Source organism: Bubalus kerabau, chromosome 1, assembly GCF_029407905.1.
Source record: "Bubalus kerabau isolate K-KA32 ecotype Philippines breed swamp buffalo chromosome 1, PCC_UOA_SB_1v2, whole genome shotgun sequence".
Classification (NCBI taxonomy): Eukaryota; Metazoa; Chordata; class Mammalia; order Artiodactyla; family Bovidae; genus Bubalus; species Bubalus kerabau.
Genome location: NC_073624.1, coordinates 118,413,611 through 118,437,890, shown reverse-complemented (window position 1 = coordinate 118,437,890; position 24,280 = coordinate 118,413,611).

The following is a 24,280-nucleotide window of genomic DNA, read 5'->3' as shown; positions in this document are numbered from 1 at the left end:
TTTGTGCTAAAAGCATTTCCTTTTTTCTGTAAAGTAGAACCCAAATATATCTTTGGGTATAGGAGTTTATCTATAATTAATTTAAAAATAAAGACAACTTTAGCGGCTGAAATCATAAGGATATAATTTATAGATTTCAGGACATTTAGTAAAAAATGTTTAGGTAAAAACACTAAAAAAAAAAGATTTACTTTTTTTTTTAAAGGAAATATGTAGCCAATTAAAAGAAAATGTTAATAGCTCATGGCTGGACATCTTACAAGTCAAATGCTCTAACGTGTTTAGTTGCAACTGAATCTTACAATGTATTATTTGTCTGTTCTTTGTGGTGAACTCCTTCCACACTCACTTTCCTATTCTCTCCATTAAAATATGCTTACATGAATATTCTTTAGATAAAAACTGAATAAATACAAATTTAATTTATGACACTTAAATATGTGACAGCTAATCAAACATACAACATTTAGTTTTACAAAATTTTAAAAATCTTAGACAGCATATTAGCATGATGTAGTATTAAGGAGTATCAAAGTTTTCAAGAAGATTGCAGTGAAACTCTACATGTGACTAAACATGGAAATAAAAAAGAGCAAAATATAATCTTTGGCAGCCTATAATCTGCTCTGGGACATCCAACTACATAAGGGTCAGAGCAAATCAAGAGTAAAATGGTGCTGTGTAAAATATTAGAACAGTTTGATGGGCAATGATGTGACTTTTAAAGGTTACACATCTAGAGACTAAACCAAGTAAACCTTAAATCTCCTGAAATCATGTCAAGTGGTGTGACTACCACCCAAATATACCAGTCAGACGTGTAACTGTGTCAGATTCTGGTACTTGTGTCTTTGCAAAAGCCAACATTTGGAGGGTTGGGGGCTTAAGGACACTCCATAAATTTAAAAAGTGATATAGATGTTCTGAAATACCTAATAATAGGTGACTTATCTTTGGTTTTGTTACACATTGCAATTCTGTTTTTTTCCTAAATTATCAGCCTTCATAATTAAGTTTAACTTAACTACTATTAGAATGAGTTTATATAAACAGGAGATAAAATATCTATAAAATTATTAAGAAAATGGACTATAATTAGTAAATTCCAGGCCTTTTCTCACCAGCAGCCCTTCACAAAAATTTTTTTTTATTTTTTATTTATTTATTTTTTAATTTTATTTTATTTTTAAACCTCAAACACTGTATTAGTTTTGCCAAACATCAAAACGAATCCGCCACAGGTAAAAATGAGAAACTTTTCAAGCCTTCTTATGCAAAGGGGATTTGAAAACAGAAGTATTTGAAATGCCAATGCTTTGGAAGTTCTACGAGTTAAGCAATCCTTCTAACTAAAGGAAAAGGGAGAAGTTTATGTTTATTTAGCCAGCTGCTCTAGAGATTGCACTCCAAACCCATAGCCCCAGCATCCGAAGTCAGTCAGTAGCTTGTGGGATCAGTCATGCTCCTTCCACAACTCCAGAGGCCCCTCCCATGCTCTTTCCATGCCCCATTCATGCTGGTGATGGCAAAGACCACGCTGGTATCATTGTACATTCTTGGGATAAGCCTAATAGCAAAGCCTCTAATCTAGAGTTAGTAGATTTCAAGGACTGTCCATGACTTCTGCTGGTGTACACTGGGATTTTTAGCAAATATTATAATGTTCACACATTTAAAATTATATTCTTATATCTCCCAGCACTCTTACAGTTAAGAGAGAGGCTGTGTCTAATTTGGACCAGTGGCCTATAAAGTGAACCTATAAAGTGAAATAGCAAGTAACACTTTTAGGTGGGGCGGAAATAAACTCAAGAGTGATTATCCTGTCCCTCTTTTGCTGACTCAGCAAATAGCAGCTGTTGTAGACAGCAGAACTCCAAGACAGTGGAGTTTGAAATGCCTGTTTCTGGAACCATATTCTGTCCACATCAAGCCACCTGGCTGCTTCATGCTTCAGCTGGGACTGGCTTCATGGGTGGGTGACCTGTGGAGCTTAGAAGCTCCTGTATTTGATTTAATACTCTATAGTTGACATCTTGAAATTCAAAAAAAGCTTAATTAGTTCTCACTAAGAGAGGATTTTTAATGGCTGACAATAAAATGTACTGTAGAATAAGAGGAAAAAATAATTTATTTAAAAATATTATTATTTGGATACTAAATTTGTATGCTAAATTTCCAGAAACAATGGAAACAGGAGAACTATCTAATTATACCAAAAAAATATTTTTTTGAAATCCTGCAATAGCAGTAGCTTTTTGGTCCTCTCTCTTTGGCTACTCCATCACCTGAAGCCTGTCTTCTGGGGTCCGTTGAGCAGGAAGCCTTGGATCAGAGAACACTTTATAAGGCCTGGACAAGTTTACATGCAATTTCCAACTAATTAATAACAGGAAAACCAGTACCCTGCCCGCCAGTGAGGGGGAGTGGCCAGCTGGTATTGGCCAAGGTTTCCATAAGCCCCACATGGAAACTCACTAGTAGCAGCATCTGAGCCACAAACATTAGGTTTTCGAAGGTAACATTCAAGGAAACATTAGACTTTTGAAGATGCCTTCCCTTCTGCCTTCACAAGGACTCTTCCAATTCCCTCTGTGGCTGTGAGTCCTGGTACCCACTCCTGGTCCGGAAATGGAAGGGAAAGTGGATGCAGGGTTACAAGAGTGGGTCTGTAGGTGGAAGTTGGGGTTAGCCTCATCAGGCCAAGATTCTCGTCTTTTAGTGGGTTTGCCGGAGGGGTCCACAGTGGCCAAGATCCGGGGCTGAGGCTCTGTGAGCCTGCCCTAGCTCGTCTTCAAGACCCAAGATGCCAAACATCAGAGAACAGAGATCCTTATAGAGCTGCTATTAGAAAGACAGAGAGAGGAGGAATGAGGAAAGAAAAAGAAAAACACTTTCTGACTTGACATGCTAGAGAAGCCTCATGGTCTCTGTCCTATAACCCTAGTTCTGCCTTCCAAGTCTTGCATGGGAATCTGTTTGGTAGAAATCTGTCACTTTTGAAAACTTAGCTTCAAGAGTGTGGAAAATGAGATTTCATCTTTCCATTCTCTAGTTTACAGAAACTGATGTTGGTCAAACCAATCTGCAATATTTGCCATAGGCAGGGTTGCTCTGAGATTCAGAATTAGAAAGCCATCTCAAAGCCTCTTCAAAGGAAAGACTGTGAGCATTATTGCATTAATATTGTTTTTCCAATTTTATTTATTTATGTTTTTTTTTTAATTTAGCTCCATACTAGGCTTTTGTCCTTAGTGTCAGATCCTTCTATTTAAATATCCAATACAAATATCCACTGATGTCTGCTAGACTTTTCAAACTCAATATGAGCAAAGCTTCTTGTAGCATCTCCTAATTCTCTCTTCCATAATGGTTTCCTTACTCCAAGACTGTACTACAACACTGTTAATTACTGCAGCCAAAATCTCTAGAATAATTCTTTTCAACCCCATACAATGACTTGCAGACAATGTCTTAAGCATATTTCCTAGTGATGTTTTTATTTCCAATACACTGAAACCAATTGATGTCTCTACATAAATTGACTTGTTCCCATACAATTTTTTTCCATATAAAATCTCTGTAAACTTTATTGTTTAACTGCTTTTATTACAAACTAAACTGTTGCTTCCAGGGTACATCTGAATAAGCTGCACAAGGGTCTTCAACTTCTAACTGCTATCTTCCTCTGTATCCTCATGCCTTTTCACACTATATATTGTACTCTAAGTAAATATTTATCATAGACTTATTATGTGCCAGATTCAATAACTTTATGACTTTGGACATCTAAGTTAAATAAGATCCAGGTTTCACTATGCCCAATATCAGAATAGTAATATTTATCTCACAAAATTCAGAGTTTTGTTGTAAAAATTGAGTGTTCAAAATTATTAATTTTATAGTGTTCAGTTCAGTTCAGCCACTCAGTCGTGTCCGACTCTTTGTGACCCAATGGACTGAAGCATGCCAGGCTTCCCTGTCCATCACCAACTCCCGGAGCTTACTCAAATTCATGTCCATTGAGTAGGTATGTCATCCAACCATCTCATCCTCTGTCATCCCCTTCTTCCTCGTTCAATCTTTCCCAGCATCAGGGTCTTTTGCAATGAGTCAGTTCTTCGCATAAGGTAGCCAAAGTATTGGAGTTTCAGCTTCAGTATCAGTCCTTGCAATGAATATTCAGGACTGATTTCCTTCTGGATTGACTGGTTTGATTTCTTTGCAGTCCAAGTGTTAATTTTGTTAAATAGTTGGATTTTCTTTCTAGGTGTTTTTTATCTTATTGACAGTGGATTGAGGAAGCTTATTTTTATTAAAATGGGCAGTAAAGCATCTGCCTGCAATGCGGGAGACCCAGGTTCAATTCCTGGGTCAGGAAGATCCCCTGGAGAAGGAAATGGCAATCCACTCCAGCACTCTTGCCTGGAAAATCCCATGGAGGGAGGAGCCTGATAGGCCATAGTCCATGGGGTCGCAAAGAGTCGGACACGACTGAGCAACTTCACTTTCACTTGGGCTTCCCCTGTGGCTCTGTGTTAAAGAATCTTCCTGCAATCTAGGAGACTCAGGAGACTCTGGGTTCAATCTCTGGAAGATCCCCTGGAGGAGAGTATGGCAACCCACTCCATTATTCTTGCCTGGGAAATTGCATGGATATGGGAGAGTGGTGGGCTATGGTCCATATGGGGTCGTAAAGAGTCAAACATGACTCCCGACTGAAGAGACTGAGTACACATGCATAGATTCTTATTGAGACACAAATCTGTGACATATTCATATATTCTATGAGTGGAATATGTTAAGTCTGATAAACAATTTGCAGTAAGGTTTTAAGTTAATTAAAACACTATCATCTGTCTAATTTATGGTGTCCTTCTCAGAGGTTTAAGGTATAATTACATTTTTTTACTTTCCTTAGGATTTGTAACCTTGTAAAATATCCATATTCCAGCTCAGATTTTGGACTGAGATTCCAGCTCAGATTTTCTCAACAGCTGCATTTCTCTTATTACATCAATATTTCATGTGGAAGCCCACACACACACACACACACACGGGTATACATTCACACACATATATTAATGGTACTACTGTATTTGTACAATCTCTCCCAGAAATTATAGTTCAGTCCAGCTTAGTAGTGAAACTTTTCTCTTTTCCAATTCTCTTTCTGACATCTACTGAACTAAGTACTGAGAAAAGTAGGAATGATCAGGCAGAAGAGGGGTGTATGTGTGAACATCTGTCTCGCCAAATTCTAGTGTACCACTCATGCTTATATTTTATCTCTTCCAAATTTAGACCTTGGAATTCAAAAGGATGTCATCATGACTTAAATTAATCTCATTGCCTTCAGAATGTCCATTATTGGCATAATTTTCATTTTAAGAAATACTTTCACAGTTATAAAATTTCAAACACATTTTGAACATAGCTCATGGTTTCAACCTTATATAGATAACTGTGCTATTTTTTCCACATAATTTGATAAAGATGTCTATAAGTTTTTCAAGTATGTAATTTTTCATCCATATCCAACTTAATACCAAACATTTTCTCTTGATTTCATATATAGTGCTCCTTTCTGCCAGAAAGGCTTTTCTTATCTTTTCCTCTTGCTTTTAGGTTCTTCCTTTGCCTTTTGCCTTTGTATTTTCTCTTCCTCTTTCAATTCCCTAAATATTTCCCCAACTTCCTTGTCTTTGCACCCTCTTGTATTACAAACTGTATCGCTTATCCATGGCGACGATCATCTTTGTAATATCACAAATTTTTGTTCAGTTGCTTAATGTCTGTCTCACTCAATTGTAATTCCAGCACCTAGCATATAAATTAATACACAAGAGGCTTTTGATACATGGTTTAGAATGAATGATTCCCAAGTTCCCAGAGTATGAAGTACGTGAATTTACAAGTCTAATTGAAACACACTTAATCAAGTTAAATGGATAAAAATTATCATCACTATATAAAATATGGAGATAGAAATATGAGAAAGCAGAAAGTTAAGGAAAGAAACTACCATTCATGGCGCTTCTTACTTTTCAGCATTCTAGTATAATTCTCACTACAAATCCACATCCTTTCTATTATTTTCCTTTTACAACTGAAAGACTTGCGATGCAGAGTTTCAGTGGTTATTTCAACTTCTTGCACCTAAAAAGCATATGTGGAATTACATCTGACCATCCTTAAAGACACTGCTCTTTCTGCCAGTCCCTGACTGAGTACCTTATAGTTTCATAACCTTGAGCATCCTCTTTGATCCTGTTCAGACCTGACTCGAGTCTCTCTTCTGAAGAGTAAGTTATGCAGAAATTATGAGTTTAAACCTATCTTAGACTCACATCTTTTTAATTGCGTTTTCTCTCCTTCTCCATAAGTGCAGCTACAATTTAAATGCTTCGGCAATAGCCAATTACTATACTAACAATGTGCCAGATGTTATCTCATTTGAATGGTGCCCACACACTGCAGGTGCAAAATGGAGGCCACAACTGAGCAAATTTGGACCTAAGCGGTCTCTGTGCTTTCATTTAATCTATATGCTTGGCCATGTAAATCATTTTCCTCTGATTTTTTTTCAGCTTTCTTTTTGCCCAGCAGACTTACTTTACATCATTTGAAAATCTTTGAAAAGTGAGACTGTTATATTGCATCTTTTAGAATCATTAAAAAATTCACACCTCTGAGGTATCACTCGAATATCCTATCATGCCCAAACATATGAATCTTGTAACTTTGTGTGGCGTCCACCAGTGGTGTTTCTATTGGTTGATATGCCTACTCTAGTGAGAAAGACAAGGAAAAACTCTAATATATTCATAAAAATACTCATCTTATGATACATTCTATCTAGGTCACTACTTTCTAGGATCTGAGCAGCTTCTATACTTCATTAACTTCAAAACACAGTCAATTGTATGACACGCTGTTATGGTAATTACCGTTAAGAAAGAACAATAGAAGAACACTGCCAATTAAAAGTTATCACAATATGTTTTTGTTTATTTTATACTTGTGGAAAGATATCTTTCAGACTCAATGAAAACTTTTGATTCATATATGACTCTTGGTATAGACATTAAAAATAAAGTACAAGAGAAATAATGTGATTGTTATTCCTAAAACATTTCATTCAGAATCTGGCTCTTTGGAATTACAGAATTGTCAATCTCTGTATTTTACCTAAAATAATATGCCCTTTGGTGACACCAAGAATATCGATGATACAATGATGTGCAATTCCTTTAAAATATCCTCTGTTTTTGTCTCCAAATAGTTTTTGCTGTCCCTTACTTCTGTTATGCACACTAGATTTTGTTGTGCTACTGAATTTTCCAGAGAATTTCATGGCATATCTTTAAGCAATAATGAGAAACTATATTTTTTCTCAAATTGCTTTTAAATACCCTATTGACTATAAAAATGTTGGGGAAATGGTTATCTAGTCATGTCACCAGAAAAGAAAAAAAAAAAGCTTTCTCAACCCCAGGGAAACTTTCACTGCTTGATCTATGACAGTTTTAAAGGCTATCAATATTTCAAAGAACTTAAAATGTAAATAAATATATACAGCTGCTTCTTAAAGAAGTAAAAGTGAATAGCTAGTATTGGCTAACGTTATACCACAACTAGCATGATGGTTTTATTGGGTAAATGTTGTCATGTTTGTGCTACTTTAATACAAGTTTCACTGATTCAATGGATTGGCATACCATAAGGTTCCTCTCTGGAGTTTTTAGACTTAACCACACTGTTCCTAGTTCTTTGCCATCTATGTCACTTTGTCTCCTATATGCCCTCCTCATTATGTCTTAATTTAATCTAAACAGTTGGAGAAATACCTCTGAAGTACTTCCCTGGGGCAAAAGGTGATATGTAGCTAACACTTTATGGGCACTTATCTATTATGAACAAGCCACTTTCAGAGGGGATTCATATCTACTTTGGTATTTAAACCCAAGGAACAATTCAGGATTTATAATTGCTGTTTTAAAACTATAAACATAACAAGGATTGGTTTGGTTATACAGTTTAACCTGGATAATCCAGAGTAGAGTTTGCATGCTCTAATGGACATTCTAGGTATCCTTTTTATTTATTCTCCCCTTCTTATTTTAATCTCATATAAATTAGCCAACATGCATTCTGTGTTCCTCTTTTATTTTTTGAGATATTTTCTCCATTTAGAAACTGCTTGCTTTATCATCACTATTACCTCATTTATACTTATTGAAATGCAAATCACAGAATGTTTTATTTTGGATGTTAGATATATAGCCACCTTACCATGGGCTGATTATATGCTCATTCCAAACAAGTCTTGCTTGATAAAGTCTCTTGAGAATCTGATCAAGTTTCTTGATTACAGCTGAAATTTAAAGATTTTTTGGAAATAGGCAATAAAGATGTAGGACCAATTAGAGATTGCAAATTTGGGACACTGTCTTAATATTTTCTTAAGGAAATAAAGTGGTACCCAAGAAGCAGCAACTAGTAAAGCAGAGGTAAGGAAGGGAGGATTTACTTTGAAGGGCAGATTCAGTTTAAAAATAAAATAAAATTTAAAAAAACAAAAAAGAACAAAGCTAGTGGAGGTGATGGAATTTCAGTTGAGCTATTTCAAAAAAAAAAAAAAAGAAAGAATGCTGAGCTTGGCCATGATAATGCAAGACTCACTTTGAGCTGTTAAGTTCTCTGTTCTGAAGGGAAAATAGCATTAGAATATATGCAACCATACCTCACGTAGTTGATTTGATAGAATTTAAAATGTTGGCTTAAACCTCAGCATTCAGAAAACTAAGATCATGGCATCCAGTCCCATCAATTCATGGCAAATAGATGGGGAAACAGTGGAAACAGTTTCAGACTTTATTTTTGGGGGGCTCCAAAATCACTGCAGATGGTGATTGCAGCTATGAAACTAAAAAACGCTTACTCCTTGGAAGGAAAGCTATGACCTACCTAGACAGCATATTAAAAAGCAGAGACATTACTTTGTCAACAAAGGTCCATCTAGTCAAGGCTATGGTTTTTCCAGTGGTCATGTATGGATGTGAGAGTTGGACTATAAAGAAAGCTGAGTGCAGAAGAATTGATGCTTTTGAACTGTGGTGTTAGAGAAGACTCTTGAGAGTCCTTTGGACTGCAAGGAGATCCAACCAGTCAATCCTAAAGGAGATCAGACCTGGGTGTTCATTGGAAGGACTGATGTTGAAGCTGAAACTTTATTCCTTTGGCCACCTGATGCAAAGAGCTGACTCATTGGAAAAGACCCTGATGCTGGGAAAGATTGAGGGCAGGAGGAGAAGGGGACAACAGAGGATGAGATGGTTGGATGGCATCACCGACTCAATGGACATGGGTTTGGGTAGACTCTGGGAGTTGGTGATGGACAGGGAGGTGCCGGGGTCCAGCCCCAGCTGATCCAGGGTATTCGAAAGAGAGACGGCATAGGCGAGGGTCAGGAAACAACTGCTTAATTACACTTTAATTAAGGATACAAAGAGTAATAGAATAAGGATAGCTCAGTGAGGAAATTCAGTGGAGAAAAGAGGCTGAGTAGCTTGGTTTACGCGGGAGACCAATAAAACTTCAAGACAAGAAGTTTGCACCACTTACGTAGGCTGCAGGCATCCTTCCGTTCTCCCGAAGGAGAGGAGACACTGAGGCCTCCCCGGTTGGATCTTAGAAGCCCAGGCATAATTAGCAAGCATGGTGGGTTCCGCACTCCAGATGGAGACTCAGCCAGAATTTGGGAAAGAGAGCGACATGGGGAGACCAAGTTTCAGTGAACAAGGCCCGCACTTTATTTTCCAAAGTAGTTTTTATACCTTAAGTTGTGCATAGAGGATAATGGGGGAAGGGGTGGAGTCATGCAAGGACAGCAGTTCCTGGTCCTAATCGAAGCCAGGCTTTCAAACTTATCATATGCAAAAGTTCAGGTGAATTACATCATCTTCTGGCCCGGAGGCCTGTTAACATTTTAAGAAACTTATTTTTCTCTAAAGGTGATTATTCCAAAGTCAGGCACCAGCCTCCCAAAAAGCATTGGACAAAGCTGCATTTTACATTTCTATACACCCATTATATCAATCAATACACTGCCAAGGACACAGTAGGTAAGGAGTATGGAGACTTAGCAGCAGACATTGGCCCAACAAGTGAAAAACCCTTCACCAATACAATTTCTAATCAATCTTTTAACTACTCAAAGGAATCTGTGTTTAGACAGTTTAGAACATCTCCTGCCTCTCACAGTTGGGAGGCTCTGGACAATCACTTGTGGCCAGAAAAACCTATTCAGGCAGGCAAGAGGGTTTCCAAAGGAGTTTGTAGGTTAAACACTGTCACACCCAGGAATTAACTGGAGCTGTAAGCTAATTCTTTTTTCAGAGAGAGGTAGTGGGGGGCAGCCCCCCATAAAGTCAGAGGTGTAGGTGAAAGCACAAAGCAGAAAGTAGGCAGACTCTGGTTTTGGGGGTAGATGCTCAAGAATTTCCAGGGGGACTCCTGAGGCTCGATCCCGCCTTTGCGTATGCCGAGCCTCCTTCCTCATGACCTTTGTCATGGGCGGAGTTCCTCACGCTGGCTCCTGGCAGTGATAGAATTCCAGTTGAGCTATTACAGATCCTCACTCAATATGCAATATGCCGGCTCCTGGCAGGGAGGCCTGGCGTGCTGTGGTTCATGGGGTCTCAAAGAGTCGGACACAACTGAGTCACTGAACTGAACTGAACTGAACTGAAAATGTAGGATAAAGAAGATTATGTGCCCAAGTGTACCAGGTTTATTATATTTCCAGAAATGTGTGGAAAAGATATTTATTCAAAATCTACAATTTTATACATCAGAGATTAGTCAATTTGTTTTAAGTTAAGCAAGAAAATTCACCTTATCTAATCAGGAAGAGATGTGACTTAGGTCTCCATAACTCTTTGTCTGAAAGATATACTGATTTTTCTCTCTGTGTACACACACACACACACACACACACATGTGCCAAGGAGTGGAGGATGGAATATTACTCAGTTAGCATCCTCTCCGTAAAGCCAGCAGGTTCAATTTCCTTCCGTTTACTGTAATGTCTAGGGCTGCTGCTGCTGCTGCTGCTGCTAAGTCGCTTCAGTCGTGTCCGACTCTGTGCGACCCCATAGATGGCAGCCCACCAGGCTCCCCCATCCCTGGGATTCTCCAGGCAAGAACACTGGAGTGGGTTTCCATTTCCTTCTCCAATGCATGAAAGTGAAAAGTGAAAGTGAAGTCGCTCAGTCGTGTCCGACTCTTAGTGACCCCATGGACTGCAGCACACCAGGCTCCTCCATCCATGGGCTTTTCCAGGCAAGAGTACTGGAGTGGGGTGCCATTGGCCTTCTCCAATGTCTAGGGCATATTTTCCTAATAGAGTAGCTGGGAATGTTGTTGTACCCAAGTCTTAGATGATTTAAAACTTTGTCATTTTAGCTACCAAAGATAAACGATCTGAGCTAAAATAAAACTGAGCGAGGACTCCATAAAGTAGTTTTTAAAAATAATACCTGCTAGCTACTGTTACATCATTAACTGCTTTTTCTAACAGCTGAGAGATGAAAAAAAATCTAGTTAAATGAGGGGTTTCAGTGCTTAAGGTTTTCTTGCATACAAATAATGGCACAATAAGAATACACAAATTAGCCCAGCAAATAGAAAACTTCAATTATTTTCTGCCTCATTGGAAGATAGAAGTATCAAAGAAGGTCCCTGGGGATCACAATGTGCATTGATATTATTCACTATATTCATTAAGCAGTCAGTGGAAAATATAAACGAGTACACATCCAATTCTGCAATAAGAAAATGCTAGAAACTAGACATAATAAATCAGATTGATCAAAAATACAGATGGATTTGGACAGCTGGGGAAATTATTCAGATGAGGAGATGAATTTTAATGGAAAGAATAGCTCAATAATGCATTTGAAGAAGAATACATAGTAGAAAAATACAAACTAATAAAAAGTTAAGATACATAAGACATAATTATGGAGAAACCTATCCTGGTGTATTTGTTGATTAACTGAAAAGTTTATTGTCACATCAATGAGAAATAAATATATCCTAAATCCTCTAAGTTAAACAATTGGAAAAGAAGAGAAAAATTATAATACCACTTAGCTAGACAATAAAATTCTGTTTGTAAGCTTAATGGAGTTTTATTTTTAAGTTAGACACTTTCACAGCAAAGTAGCAGTTATATTAAGAGTTGGCAATTTTAACTAGCATGGAGACAGCTGTTTGAATAGTTTTGTGTTTAAAGTACTGAATTCCCTGCATATACCCAATCTTGTAGATTCATTTCAAATCTATCCTCAAAGTTTTCCACCTTATCACAGTCTTGTGACATTTCTCCAAAGTCTCAATCTAAAATCAACGTGTCAACTCTTCCTTTGCTCTTAAGATGCAGTGAAACATCAAACCAAAGATTCACAGTTGACTGTTTTGAATAAATGAAACAGAATTCCAATTTCCCAGATATATGACACACTCTTACTGTAAATTAAGCTATGTTATTTCTAATTATATAAATATTGGCATTTGCTATCATAAGATATAAGAAACTATCATTAGAATATACTCAGTATCAATTTGTCTCCAAGGAGAAAAATAATAACCAATATAATTACTAGACAGTTTACCCTGAATTGTTGCAAGAGTGTGTTTGCTATGACCAATGCGTTCTCTTGGCAAAACTCTATTAGCCTTTGCCCTGCTTCATTCCATATTCCAAGGCCAAATTTGCCTGTTACCCCAGGTGTTTCTTAACTTCCTACTTTTCCATTCCAGTCCCCTATAATGAAAAAGGCATCTTTTTTGGATGTTAGTTCTAAAAGGTCTTGTAGGCCTTCTGAGAACCATTCAACTTCAGCTTCTTCAGCGTTACTGGTTGGGGCATAGACTTGGATTACCGTGATATTGAATGGTTTGCCTTGGAAACGTACAGAGATCATTCTGTCATTTTTGTGACTGCATCCAAGTACTGCATTTCAGACTCTTTTGTTGACCGTGATGGCTACTCCATTTCTTCTGAGAGATTCCTGCCCACAGTAGTAGATATAATGGTCATCTGAGTTAAATTCACCCATTCCAGTCCATTTGAGTTCGCTGATTCCTAGAATGTCAACATTCACTCTTGCCATCTCCTGTTTGACCGCTTCTAATTTGCCTTGATTTATGGACCTGACATTCCAGGTTCCTATGCAATATTGCTCTTTACAGCATTGGACCTTGCTTCTACCACCAGTCACATCCACAACTGGGTATTGTTTTTGCTTTGGCTCCATCCCTTCATTCTTTCTGGAGTTATTTCTCCACTGATCTCCAGTAGCATATTTGGCACCTACCAACCCAGGGAGTTCATCTTTCAGTATCCTATCATTTTGCCTTTTCATACTGTTCATGGGGTTCTCAAGGCAAGAATACTGAAGTGGTTTGCCATTCCCTTCTCCAGTGGACCACATTCTGTCAGACCTCGCCACCATGACCCATCCATCTTGGGTGGCTCCACATGGCATGGCTTAGTTTCATTGAGTTAGACAAGGCTGTGGTCCGTGTGATCAAATTGGCTAGTTTTCTGTGATTATGGTTTCAGTGTGTCTGCCTTCTGATGCTCTCTCGCAAACCCTACCGTCTTACTTGGGTTTCTCTTACCTTAGACATGGGGTATCTCTTAACGGCTGCTCCAGCAAAGCACAGCCACTGCTCCTTAAATTTGACGAGTTCTCCTCTCCTGACCTTGAACGTGGAGTAGCTCCTCTCAGCCCTCCTGTGCCCAGCAGCTGCTCCTTGCACGTGGGGTTGCTCCTCTGGGCCACCACCCCTGACCTTGGGCGTGGGTAGCTCCTCTCGGCCATGCTTCTTTGCAGTCCATCACAACACAAGAGAAGACTCTACCCATGGACATCACCAGATGGTCAACACTGAAATCATATTGATTATATTCTTTGCAGCTAAAAATGGAGAGGCTCTATACAGTCAGCAAAAACAAGACGAGGAGCTGACTATGGCTCAGATCATGAACTCCTTATTGCCAAATTCAGACTTAAATTGAAGAAAGTGGGGAAAACCACTAGACCATTTAGATATGACCTAAATCAAATCCCTTATGATTATGCAGTGGAAGTGAGAGATAGATTTAAGGGACTAGATCTGATAGAGTGCCTGATGAACTATGGAATGAGGTTCATGACATTGTACAGGAGACAGGGATCAAGACCATCCCCATGGAAAGGAAATGCAAAAAAGCAAAATGGCTGTCTGAGGAGACCTTACAAATAGTTTTGAAAAGAAGAGAAGCGAAAAGCAAAGGAGAAAAGGAAAGATATAAGCATCTGAATGCAGATTTCCAAAGAATAGCAAGGAGAGATAAGAAAGCCTTCCTCAGCAATCAGTACAAAGAAATAGAGGAAAACAACAGAATGGGAAAGACTAGAGATCTCTTCAAGAAAATTAGAGATACCAAGAGAATATTTCATGCAAAGATGGGCTCGAAAAAGGACAGAAATGGTATGGACCTAACAGAAGCACAAGATATTAAGACGAGGTGGCAAGAATACACAGAAGAACTGTAAAAAAAAGATTTTCATGACCCAGATAATCACGATGGTGTGATCACTCACCTAGAGCCAGACATCCTGGAACATGAAGTCAAGTGGACCTTAGAAAGCATCACTACGAACAAAGCTATTGGAGGTGATGGAATTCCAGTGGAGCTATTCAAATCCTGAAAGATGATGCTGTGAAAGTGCTGCACTCAATACACCAGCACATTTTGAAAACTCAGCAGTGGCCACAGATGGAAAAGGTTAGTTTTCATTCCAATCTCAAAGAAAGACAATGCTCAAACTACCACACAAATGCACTCATCTCATATGCTAGGAAAGTAAAGCTCAAATTTCTGCAAGCCAGGCTTAAGCAGCACATGAACCATGAACTTCCAGATGTTCAACCTGGTTTTAGAAAAAGCAGAGGAACCAGAGATCAAATTGCCAACATCTGCTGGATCATGGAAAAAGCAAGAGAGTTCCAGAAAAACATCTATTTCTGCTTTATTGACTATGCCAAAGCCTTTGACTGTGTGGATCACAATAAACTGTGGAACATTCTGAAAGAGATGGGAATATCAGACCACCTGACCTGCCTCTTGAGAAATTTGTATGCAGGTCAGGAAGCAACAGTTAGAACTGGACTTGGAACAACAGACTGGTTCCAAATAGAAAAAAGAGTATGTGAAGGCTGTATATTTTCACCCTGCTTATTTAACTTATATGCAGAGGACATCATGAGAAACGCTGGGCTTGAAGAAGCACAATGTGAAATCTAGATTGCTGGGAGAAATATCAATAACCTCAGATATACAGATGACACCATCCTTATGGCATAAAGTGAAGAGGAACTAAAAAGCCTCTTGATGAAGGTGAAAGATGAGAATGAAAAAGTTGCTTAAAGCTCAACATTCAGAAAACGAAGATCATGGCATCTGGTCCCATCATTTCATGGAAAATAGATTGGGAAACAGTGGAAACAGTAGCTGGCTTTATTTTTTTGGGCTCCAAAATCACTGCAGATGGTGACTGCAGCCATGAAATTAAAAGACGCTTACTCCTTGGAAGGAAAGTTATGACCAACCTAGGTAGCATATAAAAAGCAGAGACGTACTTTGCCAACAAAGGTCTGTCTAGTCAAGACTATTGTTTTTCCAGTGGTCATGTATGGATGTGAGAGTTGGACTGTAAAGAAAGCTGAGTGCTGAAGAATTGATGCTTTTGAACTCTGGTGTTGGAGAAGACTCTTGAGAGTCCCTTGGGCTGCAAGGAGATCCAACCAGTCCATTCTAAAGGAAGAGTCAACTCCGGGAGTTGGTGATGGACAGGGAGGCCTGGTGTGCTGCAATTCACAGGGTCGTAAAGAGTCTGAAATGACTGAGCGACTGAACTGAACTTACCCTGAATTTAACAAGTTGATGAGATTATACGTATTAATAAGGCCTACTGATATGGTAGCCTCCATGTTAAATGTTTATGAAATTAGGAAAAATGTACTGGAGAGCATGCTATATGATGGCAGAATCTTCAGTTGAACACTTATAAAATATAAATTCTTGTCCCAATTCTGACCCATTTGCTCTGTGGTCTTGACAAGACTCTCCTTTTTTCTGGAACTGACTAAAGTCATGGTATTAAGAGTTAATGAAAATGTAGAAGCCCTGTTTAAATGTATCACATCATTGTTGTTGTCGTTGTTTAGTTGCTGAGTCATGTCTGACTCCTTGCGACCCCATGGACTGCAGCATACCAGGCTTCCCTGTCCTTCATTAATAATATCATTAATATTAATTTCATTATTATTTATATATAATGTTTCAAATAAAATAGAAATTCCTGTTCTAGTGAGAATACTTAAATATAGTTTATGAGACTTAAAAAGTTTGATCTTCCAAACTCCTGAATATTAAAATTTTAATCATTTATTTCACATTGGCCTGCACATTTTTTCTTCCTTCCTCTTTTTCTTTATTTAAAACAAATAATTCTATTATCTTGAGTCTCTTTCTTTTATGGTCTTTCAGAATTTTTTTTTTTTAACCATTCCTCCTGTCCTAGATAGCTCGGTTTATCATCATCACCAATGGTAATGTTTTGAAACGTTTCCAATAAGTCATAATTACTATCACTTCTCATTTTATATGATAGACTATTCTGTCATTTGCCCAGAAAGGAGAAAAAAATTAGTATTCACTGTAGCTTCTTCACTTTTATAAATGGTGTTTCCTCCTGCACTGCTTTCTACTACAGTCTCAGAAGCATTTGCTGATTCTTAAACCCTCTCTTGGGTGATTCTCTGAATTGGAAATTGTGACCTCGAGGCTGTACTGATAGATCACATCTGTGTGCTCTGCTTCCATGACTATGTTGAATTCCAGAAAAGAGCATCTCTGCTTTGCTCTGGGAGATTTATTTGTCTCAAGGGTCTTGGTTTCTCTTCTCTCATGGGAAACATTGCAAGTTTGTGCACACTCTGGGCACTGAATGCAAGAAGAAACATATGGCCAATAATAGACTTCTGATGTATTCACATAGGAAAACGAGTGGGAGAGGTCAAGTAGAACATATAAATCAAGTAGCAACTTCAGGCAGATAATTTCATGATATAGCATGAGTCAGAGAACATTATTTTGATTGAATCTCACATCTTAGGAATTACTATTTTAAAGAAATCTTTGCCTGACAACTGGACTCATTTTAGATGATTATTGTTTATTGTACTATAATTCTAACACTAATATTAATAAATCACACTTTGTGGGCTAATAAGGATTATCTAATTTAATAACTACCACCCAATGAAATACTCTATTAAAATCATCCTAGCTCACAAGGGAAGAACACAAGTCCCAAGGACTCCCATATAGTAAGCATGAAAGCAGGGGTTAGAATATGTGTTTATCACTATTCACAGAACTCTGAGATCTTAAATACCATCTCCACGTATTGGGAAAATACTCCAGTCTGCAAAAGTATCAGTCCCTGTGTGCATTAATGAATCCAAAAGCATAGAGGTATAAAGGATTCTTTATAGCCCTTATCCCCTGCTGATCAGTTCTGAAACACAAATCCCGGGACCCAGAGTTTGGGAAATAAGGGAAGCTCTTCTACTCCTTGGGTTCATAGGTATACACTGAAGACCTTGATAAAGTTATTTGGGAAAATCTCTACACTGCTCACTCTGCCCTGGTAGCACACATTCAAGATGACATGTAATAAACTAGGGATTGTTTAAAGGCTCAGTGTAATACAATGAAATGACAATCATCCTGAAAACCAAGGTCTTGCTGGACAAATACTGCACTTGGCTGCAACTCTCTCCTGACCTGCAGACCTCAGAGCTGTAATTGTATTCTGTTATCTCCATAGTTCATATTCAGTCTCCATTATTTGTGTTAGGGTTATATACCAGCTTCCTGTTAAAGAAAGTTGGCTTAATGAAAGAGGAAATATCACTAAATATTAGGAAACCAAAGCAGATACATGGTACTCAGGTAAACCAAAGAGATAACCATAAATGAAAACATAGATAAAAAAGAGCAAGCATGTCTTATATGTGATGCGTATCACATCAAATAACTTCCTAGTAGTAGGTGAAATGTTAGGTGTTAATGCCCATATACCAGAGTGTTTTACTACTTTATCTTAAGATAAACCATTGACTTTATCCAAAAGTTAATTATTCTGTCATGCTTTGCTGTTTTGTTACTAACAACACCAGTGTTTTGGACTAGAGGTACTGTTTTTATTAGTGTAGTTTATAATACAGTTTTGTTGTGGGTGGCAGAAACCCAATTCAAATTGATGCAGCAAAAATGGAGTGTTTGGGTAGTATAACAGGGACATCTAAGAGTGATGACAGCTTTGGATATGACTTGATATAAGTACTCAAATGGGATATACAAGGAGAGTTTTCTAAAGGCAACTTCACCACTGCTTTGCTTTCATCTTTGCTGACTTTATTTTTAGGCAGCTATCCTCAATCACAAGTAATGCTAAGTGATAACTAGTGACACCAAAACAATATTGTATCAGTTTAGACATTTTGGGGGAGAAAACAAATTAATTCCTTTTCCTATTGACATAAAAATCCTCACATAAGTATCTGCCTAGTCCAGCTGAGGTAATGAGTTTAAGTGAAGAGATTGAAGTGCTCTAAATGGGTATATCTGTGTCACATGTATTGCTAAAGTTCAAGATTGAGTCAGCTCACCTCAAATCACAGGGATTGAAACTGAGAAAAGTTATCTTCCAAAAGAAAGGCAAGGTACTTTTACCAAAGGAAAGGGAAATGATTGTTGGGTAGGCCAAATAACAGATCTTCAGCATAAATGGCACCCATGGAAGACAATGAAGATTAACACAGACTCTAAGAATAATAATGCATTCTCAGAGTTTAGAGAGTCCTTGAACATGATCATTCTCTTTGTTCAATATTTGGACAGGGTTTATTGGCAAGCACTGTGTCAATGATGTTTTCAATTAGCAAAATGGAGCTGGAATTATCAAGATCCTGGTCCAAAATGCATGAACTGGTATTATAGCCATGCTTACTAGATCTGCTCTCAAATGAAGCCAATATATTTTCCAGCCAAAAGAAGGACTGGACCACAGAAACTCAGCCTGTAGAAATCTAGAAGAGTTGTTGATTGCTTAAAATAAAAATAGGAATGGTCAGCTGGCAAGGAGGAATCCAACATAGGCTAATAACATTCTGAGGGAAAAAAAAAAATCTCCACAGATCTATAATACAGAGACTAATAGACAAGAGAGAAAGCTTAACTGCAAATGCATGCCATTAAAGCTGCAACCTAACCCTCAAAGCAGAAGGCAGCTTTCTTAATTGATTGCCTCGGAACAGATACAGACCTTTTCAACCTGATTCCCCATTATCACTGTCAGTTTCAAATGTTAAAGTATATTAAGTTTGTATATTTTTATACCATATAAGTATAAATAACATACTAATACTCAACATCATTGCTTGTCAAGGGTAGCCATGAATTTATACAATATAGTGATTCTGTCTGAAAAACTGCCAAACGCACAAACAAAAATCTGTCAATGAAAATGTCATCCCTAAATCCAAATAATCAAAATAGAGACTCTGTAATTAAATCCCAGTTAAATTTGAGGCTACTTGAAAAAAGGTTATTTAAACGTTTAGAACAAGTGCATTGCCTTGTCTGCTTGAAGATGGAAAAATGGAAAGTTTGAAAGGTATATTACTTTTATACATATAAATTATATTAGCAAGCTCCTATGAATATGTGCTGTGTCTGGTTTTGTCTCATTACAGTTTCCCAAAATGTATGAACGCATGTGTGTGTGTCTGCATGTGTTCATTTATGTATGGTAATCCCCTCAATGGCACAGGTGTTTATTTTGACTCTTAGGGACATGCTATAAAAAGAGCAATGCTTATGGTCTAATTCAAATGCAGTAAGAGGGAAAGGAGTAAGTGCATGTGCTTTCATTTAGCAGGTTCAGCTAGCTTATTTGTGCATCTAACATAATCTTTTAAAAATTGCCATATGCGAAATATAGCAGATTGTAAATGGTTGCTCATATTAACTTAGCTAAGTACTTGTAATGTGCCTAAGTATTATTTAACAGAACAAAATTGCAAAACAGCATGATACCTCCAGAGTTTGGAGGACTGTTACTGACTAAATCATATTTAGCAATTGAAAGGCTAAAATAGAGAATATTTAATCAGTAAATACTTTTCAAATACTTGCATATATATAAATATATACTTTTTTTTTTACATATTGAAAATATGTATGAAATTGGAAAAAGAAAATCGAGTTCTTGCTCCTGGCACTGGTGGTTCAGTGGTTAAGAATCCACCTGCCAATGCAGCAGACATGGACTTGATCCCTGAGTCAGGAAGATTCCCTGGAGAAGGAAATGGCAACCCACTACAGTATCCTTGCCTGCAAAATCTCAGGGACAGAGGATCCCTGGCTACAGTCCATGGGGTCGCAAAAGAGTCAGACACAACTTAGAGACTAAAAACAACAATTTCATTTTATTAATCTTAGTTTGAAACAGATCCAAAATATACTAAGGAAAAAGGAGAAAACCACTTGACTTTTGGTGAGAGAGAAAATGTTTTTCTAGAATTCCAAAAGTTTGTCTTTAAATGTTAAGAGACAATTTTGAAAGACTGAGAAATGCAATTAAGGGAAAATTCACCGTGATGATCTTCCAGCCCAAAAGGAAATACAGATCATCCAGGTCAGTGGTTTCCCACATATTGTTCAGCAACATCAAGATAACCTGGAAACTTATTAAAAATTCGAGTTATCGGGCTCCATCCAGGACCTACTGAATCAGAAATTCTGGGAGTAGAGAGCTTTAATCTATGCATTAAAATCCCCCTAGGTGATTCTGCTGCAACCTTGAGTATCACTCTTTCAGGTTAAAAGAGATTTGATAGGAATTATTTGGAGATAGTTGTTTGAAAAGTAGAGGCCAAAATGCTGGATAGCTCAGAGTATAGCCAATACAACTAACAGAAGGGTACAGAAGAATCTCCAGATATGGCCGTCAGCCTCCCTTCTGAGCATAGCACACATAAAGAATGTGAGCCTTTAATCCACTTCTGCCCAGCATGAGGTCAAAGCCAACAGCAGCTGCACAGTCCTGGACAGTGCTGAGAAGAGATGGTCTGTCTATTTGCAAATGGAGTCAAAAATGTTGTTGTTGTTCAGACACAAGGACATGTCCAACTCTTTGCAGCTCCATGGACTACAGTAAGCCAGGATTCCCTGTCCATCACCATCTCCAAGAGCTTGCTGAAATTCATATCTATTGAGTTGATGATGCCATCCAGACATTCCATCCTCTGCCTCCCTCTTCTTTGCCAGCCTTCAACCTTTCCCAGCATCAGGGTCTTTTCCAATGAGTCAGCCCTTCCCATCAGGTGGCCAAAGTATTAGAGCTTCAGCTTCAGCATCAGTCCTTTCAATGAATATTCAGGACTGATTTCCTTTAGGATTGACTGGTTTGATGTTCTTTCAGTCCAAGGGACTCTCAAGAGTCTTCTCTAGCAACACAGTTCAAAAGCATCAATTCTTCAGTACTCAGCCTTCTTTATGGTCAAACTATCACATCTGTACATGACTATGGGAAAATCCATAGCTTTGACTATACAGACCTTTGTCTGCAAAGTACTGTCTCTGCTTTTTAATACACGGCCCAGGAACATCATAGCTTTTCTATCAAGTAACAAACATCTTTTAATGTCATGGCTGCAGTCACTGTGGTGATTTTGGAACCCAAGAAAATAAAGTCTGTCACTGTTTCCATTGTTTTCCCATCTATTTTCCATGAACAATGGAACTGGATGCCATGATCTTAGTTTTTTTAATGTTGACTTTCAAGCCAGCTTTTCCCACTCTCCTCTTTCACCTTCATCAAGAGGCTACTTAGTTCCTCTTTGCTTTCTGCCATAAGGATGGTGTCATCTGCATATTTGAGGTTATTGCTATTTCTCCCAGCAATCTTGATTCCAGCTTGTGCTTCATCCAGCCCAGGATTTCACATGATGGGAATACTAGACCACCTGACCTTCCTCTTTAGAAACCTATATGCAGGTCAGGAAGCAACAGTTAGAACTGGACATGGAACAACAGACTGGTTCCAAATAGGAAAAGGAGTACGTCAAGGCTGTATATTGTCACCCTGCTTATATAACTTCTATGCAGAGTACATCATGAGAAACGCTGGACTGGAAGAAGCACAAACTGGAATCAAGATTGCCAGGAGAAATATCAATAACATCAGATATGTAGATGACACCACCCTTATGGCAGAAAGTGAGAGGAACTAAAAAGCCTCTTGATGAAAGTGAAAGTGGAGAGTGAAAAAGTTGGCTTAAAGCTCAACATTCAGAAAACGAAGATCATGGCATCTGGTCCCATCACTTCATGGGAAATAGATGGGGAAACAGTGGAAATAGTGGCAGACTTTATTTTTGGGGGCTCCAAAGTCACTGCAGATTGTGACTGCAGCCATGAAATTCAAAGACACTTACTCCTTGGAAGGAAAGTTATGACCAACCTAGATAGCATATTGAAAAACAGAGACATTACTTTGCCAACAAAGGTCCATCTAGTCAAGGCTATGATTTTTCCAGTGGTCATGAATGGATGTGAGAGTTGGACTGTGAAGAAAGCTGAGCACCAAAGAATTGATGCTTTTGCACTGTGGTGTTGGAGAAGACTCTTGAGAGTCCCTTGGACTGCAAGGAGATTCAACCAGTCCATTCTAAAGGAGATCAGCCCTGGGATTTCTTTGGAAGGAATGATGCTAAAGCCGAAACTCCAGTACGTTGGCCACCTCATGTGAAGTGTTGACTCATTGGAAAAGACTCTGATGCTGGCAGGGATTGGAGGCAGGAGGAGAAGGGGATGACAGAGGATGAGATGACTGGATGGCATCACTGACTCGATGGACATGAGTCTGGGTGAACTCCAGGAGTTGGTGATGGACAAGCAGGACTGGTGTGCTGCGATTCATGGGGTCGAAAAGAGTCGGACATGACTGAGCGACTAAACTGAACTGAACTGAACTGAACTCTGCATATAAGTTAAGTAAGCAGCATGACAATATACAACCCTGAAGTACTCCTTTCCCAATTTGGAACCAGTCTGTTGTTCCATTTCTGGTTCCAAGTGTTCCTTCTTGACCTGCATACAGGTTTCAAAGGAGGCAGGTAAGGTGAACTGGTATTTCCATCTCTTTAAGAATTTCAACAGTTTGTTTTGATCCACACAGTCAAAGGCTTTAGCACAATCAATGAAACAGAAGTACATGTTTCTCTGGAATTTTCTTGCTTTTTCTATGATCTAATAGATGTTGGAAATTTGATCTCTGGTTCCTCTGCCATTTCAAAATCCAGCTTGAACACCTGGAAGTTCTCAGTTCATGTACTGTTGAAGCCTGGCTTGGAGAATTTTGAGCATTATTTTGCTAGTCCATGAGATGAGTGCAATTGTGTGGTAGTTTGAACATTCTTTGGTATTGCCTTTCTTTGGGATGGGAATGAAAACTGACCTTTTCCAGTCCTGTTGTCACTGCTGAGTTTTCCAAATTTGCTGGCATATTGAGCTTGGCACTTTCACAGCATCATCTTTTAAGATTTGAAATAGCTCAGCTGAATACCATTACCTCCTTTTTTTTTGTTCATAGTGATGCTTCCTAAGGTCTACTTGACTTCACATTGCAGGATGTCTGGCTCTAGGTGAGTGCCCACACCATTGTGGTTATCTGGGTCATTAAGATTTTTTTTTGTATAGTTCTTCTGTGTATTCTTGCCACCTCTGCTTAATATTTTCCGCTTCTGTTAGGTCCATACCATTTCCGTCCTTTATTGTGCCCAACTTTGCATGAAATGTTCCCTTGGTATCTCTAATCATCTTGAAGAGATCTCTAGTATTTCCCATTTTATTTATTTTTTTTTCTATTTCTTTGCATTCTTCACTTAGGAAGGCTTTATCTCTCCTTGCTATTCTTTGGAACTCTGCATTCAGATGGGTATGTCTTTCCTATTCTCCTTTGCCTTTCCCTTCTCTTCTTTTCTCAGCTATTTTTAAGCCTTTCTCAGACAACCATGTTGCCTTTTTGCCTTTCTTTTTCTTGGGGATGGTCTTGATCACTGCCTAATGTACAATGTTATGAACCAC